The following is a 5,582-nucleotide window of genomic DNA, read 5'->3' as shown; positions in this document are numbered from 1 at the left end:
GGTCCTCAACCTGAAAAAGTTTGAGAAACACTGCCCTACAGCATTCAGGGTGAATGCTGTGAAAATCAAGCCAGTTAGCGAGATGCTAACATGTAAACAAATGGTGGTTCTGGTTTGTGGTGGAAATCGCGCCCATAAATCACGCATATTCTCATGGGGGCTAGGAATAAGGTGGATATGCCCCCCCTGCTACTCAGAAACAACCCGGGTGATTTATAGCCTGAAGCTAGTGTAAATCACTTGTGCAGTCATTTACAGCTGATATGCTGTAATAGCTTCAACATAAGTCCATCTCCTGTCTCTGATTGGTTGTTCAAAGCGTTAAAAGCCCCTGCATGACTGCTATTTAAAATTGCTTGTTTAGAATCAGTTAGCACAAAAATAAGGCGACCCATACCTCTACTTTCTGACAGCTTAGAGCAAATATTTAAATTAGCTAATCAACCACTGCTAGGGTTCAAGTGATCACTGTCCGTCGCTAGGGTCCTCGGCGCTTGCCCCAATAAGATCATTAAAAACACATGCTATACATTTGTCAATATAGGCATATTGCATATCCACGTATCGGGGGAAAAGCCCTTCTAAATGATAGAAACAATATTTTCTACCTCAACAACACCCAGCTTGAACACTAAGCAACTTGATAAAAAGAAACGCAATTAGATGCTAAAGAGACATATCCGGTAAAAAAAACCCAAAAAAAACGCAACAATGAAAGAGCAACGAGGCCCAATGCCCACAAACTATTTATCAGAGTAAAGCCGAAGCTCTGCCGTTTTCAACAATACCAGAGTCACCACAAAACTCACTGAACCAGCAGCTAAAGAAGAAAAAAATAAATAGCTAATTTCAGGAAGCTAAAGGCATAAATTCAGTCATATTTTTGCTGTTTCGTGGTCATAATCCCTATTTTTTCTGTTAATTCAGCGATACAGGCGCACTATTCTTTTTCACTCTACACTTCAGACTTCCAGCACAAGTTCACCTCTGGTGTCTACAGAAACACTCAGATAATGTATCACAGATGGACGAGTCTTCAGATTCGCTGTAATTCAAACCACTATAAGAGATCTTTCACCATCATCACAACCCTCTGAGGACTTGAATTAATGAGTTACATTTAATTTCCCTTTGGGATCAATAAAGTGTTTTTAAATTTGAATTTGAATAATGATACATTGCAAACTGTTTTCTGTGAGGCCGAAGCCATTTTGAATGACAGATTCACACATTGGTCTCTGACGATCCAGATCATTTAGAAACCCTCACACCAAATCACATCCTGATGTTAAAGAACAAACCTGTTTCATTAAGACCTGAGGCGAAGATGGAAACAAGTATTGCTCTGAACTATTTTGGAAAATATGGATTTCTGAGTATTTTGCCTTTAATGCTGGAAAGACAAAAGTAGATGAGACAAAGAACATTTCTCCTGGAGATATTATCCTAATTGCAGATGTGACTGTACCCAGAGGATGTTGGCAGATAGGGAGAGCCCTGGCAGTCAAAGCTGATGCATATCATTTTCAAATTAATTTTTGTGGAAGTGGAAAAGAAAAATATTTGGTTCTCTCTTTTTTAGGGATTAAACAAATGTTTAAAAATTATTAGGTAGCAGGGAATAAAATTGGCATCTGAGTGTTACTTATGAATTTATTATTGTGTTTTTGCCTAAAGTCACGGCCATTTTATAGTCAGAGATGGTTCTTTTGGAATAACAGCTGAATGTGCATTTGAAGGACACAAGGGTGGAACGAGGATAGAAGAGCAAGTATTAGGATGGGGCCTTGAACTTGGATGAGTGGGACGGTGCTGCAGAGCAGACGGACCTGGTCACCATCAGCACTGGAGAAGAGACTCGTGACCTGAACATCACCACTTCAACGCCTTCACCTGTGGTTACTGCCATCTCCATGAAGCCATAAGTCACCAGTGTCAACATGTGTGTGTTCTAACACTGGAAGACTATTGAGATGGTTCACAGTTTAGTAATGCTCTGATATGTTCATCTCTTGGACCTTGATCAAGGGTTTTTATTTGGTTACGTTCTAGTTCTTTTTCAGTGGACTGTTATTTAAACTGCATTGCTAATTTTATAATGGGTTTTTAATGTTATTGAAACTGTTTGGTTGAGTCGCATTATTTTTGGCACAAATTTTGTTATATATATATATTTTTTTGCTTAGCATTAAAGATGGAGCAGAATACAATTAGAAAGTGTATTTATTATATTTGAACATTTGTTTTTAATGTACCTAGTGTTCTTCCATGTATACTGTAAATTTACTCACTAAAACGTCAAGATTCAAAGTATACTTTTCAGTCCCAATAAAGTACACTTGCTAGTGTCCTGCTAGTACGCTGTGGGAAATATACTTTTCTATATAATGACATGTACCTGAGTGATGCTTCTTTTTGATAAGGGGCTGTGAGCAGGAAAGCAGGAAAAGGACACAGGAAGATCATTTCTTTTTATTGGGGGTTTTTGTTGTTCATTTATAGAAAACAAAATTAACAGTTCAGTTCTGCTTAGTCTGGTTTGTTAACATTAAACAAACCAGACCAAGCAGAACTGATCCAACCAAACCAAATTCCAGGAAAAGAGAAGGATAGATCCATGTTTCCCAATCCCGTCTCAGCCTTAACATAGAAGTGAAAAACCAAAACCAAAAACTCCTGATAGTATGCCTGCTAGATGCCAGCCAATGGGTTCTTTCCTGCTACCGTTCAGTAAATAGTCACCTGACAATTACCTAAGACACAACATACATGTCCAGAAGTTCATCCATCCTTGGCACCAGATATTGGTTTATCTGGTGTCAATCTCCAGTGGTGTGGGCAAGAAGTATATTACACACCATAGCTAAGTTCTTTCATAAAGATTTGGATTTATGTCACTCTTGTTTTGTATAGTCAACATACAGACGGCCACATTCTCAGCTCTTTGGGTTTTCAGTATTCATTTATAGCCAATATCTCTATTAGTTGGACTTGAGTTTTGTGACTCCTTGTGAAAAAAGGGTGTACAGTTCACTGCAACTGTTAGCAGTTCAGACCAGTCAGTTTCTTTACATGGTCAATTATCCCCAAACATGACCTTATTAAGAGACAAACCAAAGAGCAAACAGAGAGAGTTAGAGCAGGTCCCATCAGGCCCCTTATATGGCATTAGCAGGGAGATACTAAAGCAAACACAACAGAAAATAAGAGTCAAAAGAGAAATAAGGAAAAGACATTACACTTGTAATGTCTTTCTTGAAGAAAGAGGACGTTTATAACTTAGTGCAAACTGAAAGTCCTCCATTAGTCTGGGCCTCTCTTTACAAAAGCATATGTGTGTTAGCACATATTCTACCTTTTAGGAATGAAGGAGCCTTGAGTCGGCCTGCTCTGATTGCTGAGGACAAGACAGTTTAATGTCCTTGACAGCTAATATAGTATCTATTGTTTTAGACACTGCAGTGTTTTATACACACGACTCGAGAGTAGAAGGTATTTGGAGAAAAAAGTTACTCTGGTACTGAGAAATTGTGTAATCTTAACATCTGATTTAACATTTAAGAAAACTATTTAATCACACAGACAAAGTTATATGCAATTTCTGGTATTTGAAAACTTAACTAAAATGAAACAAATATAGAAATAAAAACCAATAACTAATTCAGGCTGAAGAAACATTAGATTTTAAACAATATTTACAATATTGTATTGGCACTTTCCCTCCAGATCAGACTCAGCAAATAGAAAATAACCCTAGGACAAAGAAGCATTTCTATTTTTATTGTTCCATCCATTTTCTGGAGGGGAAAATGGGTGGATGTGAAAGGAGCTGATGCCCATCTCCAGCAAGGCATTTTGGGTGAGAGGCAGGGTAACATGGGGTAACACCGAGACAGAGAGGACAAACAACCACACACATGGAGAATGTAGAGAAACCAGTTAATCTGACAGTCATGTTTCTGGACTGTGGGAGGAAGAACCCACCATGCAGAGGGAGAACATGCAAACTCCATGCAGAAAGACCTGGGTGGGGAATCGAACCCAGAACCTTCTTACTGCAAGACAACAGCTCTACCAACTGCACCACTGTGCAGCCCTATTATTATTATTATTATTATTATTATTATTTAATTAATTAAACCAGAAGTCTCATTTTAGCAAATTGCATGTTTGTATCCATTTCTGGTAAATATTTTGCTAAAACATGTAATTTCTTTATTCAGTGAAGTTTGTTAAATAGCCACAAATTTGCTTAATTTGCTTCTGAATACAATTCTTCAAACATGTTGCAGCAAAACTACTGCAAACTTAAATATTATTATTATTGAATATTATTAAAACGCAAGTAAATCTAATCGATCACTATCACCTCTACTTTTGCATAAATCTGTAGTTTCTTTTACATAGAGATTAATCATCAACTAGAAGGGGCAGAAATGTGTCAGTTTTGGTCAAGCTCATGTCCTTACAATAAAACTCTAATTTCTAACAAACCTTTCTTCACAATTTTTGCCCGTCTATTTAACTTCTTTTCCCAAAGTCTCTTTATGCTCTTTTTATTTCATTAGTTTTTTTTCTCCCATTTTAGACATACTAATTTATTCCATCTTTAGTTTCTCTGCAATATTCTTATGTTTCCCTGAAATATGCTACATCCATAGTGGCAACTTCTGTAACATCAGCTTTACAGTCAAATCTAGAGGAGGCTTTTCTGTTCTAAATCCCACCCATTAGCATCCATACAAGGAGATGGTGGAATGCTTTGGACTGGGGGTCCAGCTGCTCCATAAAAGAGACACGTGCAAAGATCAGAAAGCAGCAATCTGGTGAGAAACCCTCTGATTGCACCTCTGATCTTAAACTTCAGACTTATAAAATCTGTTATTTATTTAATCACCTCCTGCTTTCAGGTACATCTGCTGAAACTTATAATTGTTTTCAACTGGAAGACTGGAAGAAAGTCCACATGGCATCAGCTTCTTTTTGCCGGTTTCAAAGGAAAACATCCAGCGGCATCTCTGCTGACCTGCAGCAAAACATTCAGGTATGACCACAGCAATTTCTCCACAACTGAAACCAGTAAGTCAACTTTTAAATTTTAAGCTTAAATTGTGTTCTTACAGAAATACATAGTCTTTTTTGGTTGGGGATGGGGGGCAATAAATGATCTAGATGGATCTCGTTGGCATAGTTATGTGTTGAATCCTGGAGTGAGAGATGAAAAAGCTCTACGCTGTCAGATTCCTCTGACCCAATATAAGAATTGCTGCTTCCCGTGTTCACAGGATTTGTTGTTTTGCTATTTTCCACAGACTGAGCCCTTTGTGCAATTTAAAGATACTGTATCATAAAATACTGTATGGTGTTCCAGCACTCACACACACACACACACACACACACACACACACCCACACACACACACACACACACACACACACATATATAGACCTCAATTGTCTCCAGTTAGTACAGAGCACAGCAGAGTCTGCCGTAGAACTCCAACTCTTGCTTCTTTGCACTTGTTACCTGGGATGTAACAGTGTTGATTTTATTATTTTATTTTTCTTTCTAAAGAAGAATAA

At 37.8% G+C, this 5,582-nt stretch overlaps 1 long non-coding RNA gene across 1 annotated transcript; it reads left to right on the top strand.

Annotated features, from left to right (window-relative positions):
- Nucleotides 1-4,779: 4,779 nt before the first annotated feature.
- Nucleotides 4,780-5,582, top strand: LOC107834435 (uncharacterized). Its single transcript, XR_001660232.1, has 2 exons — nt 4,780-4,826; nt 4,911-5,582. It is a non-coding gene; the product is annotated as an uncharacterized LOC107834435 (long non-coding RNA).

This window comes from Poecilia formosa, unplaced genomic scaffold (genome assembly GCF_000485575.1).
Source record: "Poecilia formosa unplaced genomic scaffold, Poecilia_formosa-5.1.2 Scaffold623, whole genome shotgun sequence".
NCBI lineage: Eukaryota > Metazoa > Chordata > Actinopteri > Cyprinodontiformes > Poeciliidae > Poecilia > Poecilia formosa.
Note: the sequence above shows the minus strand (reverse complement) of the source record. Positions and strands in the feature narration are given on the sequence as shown.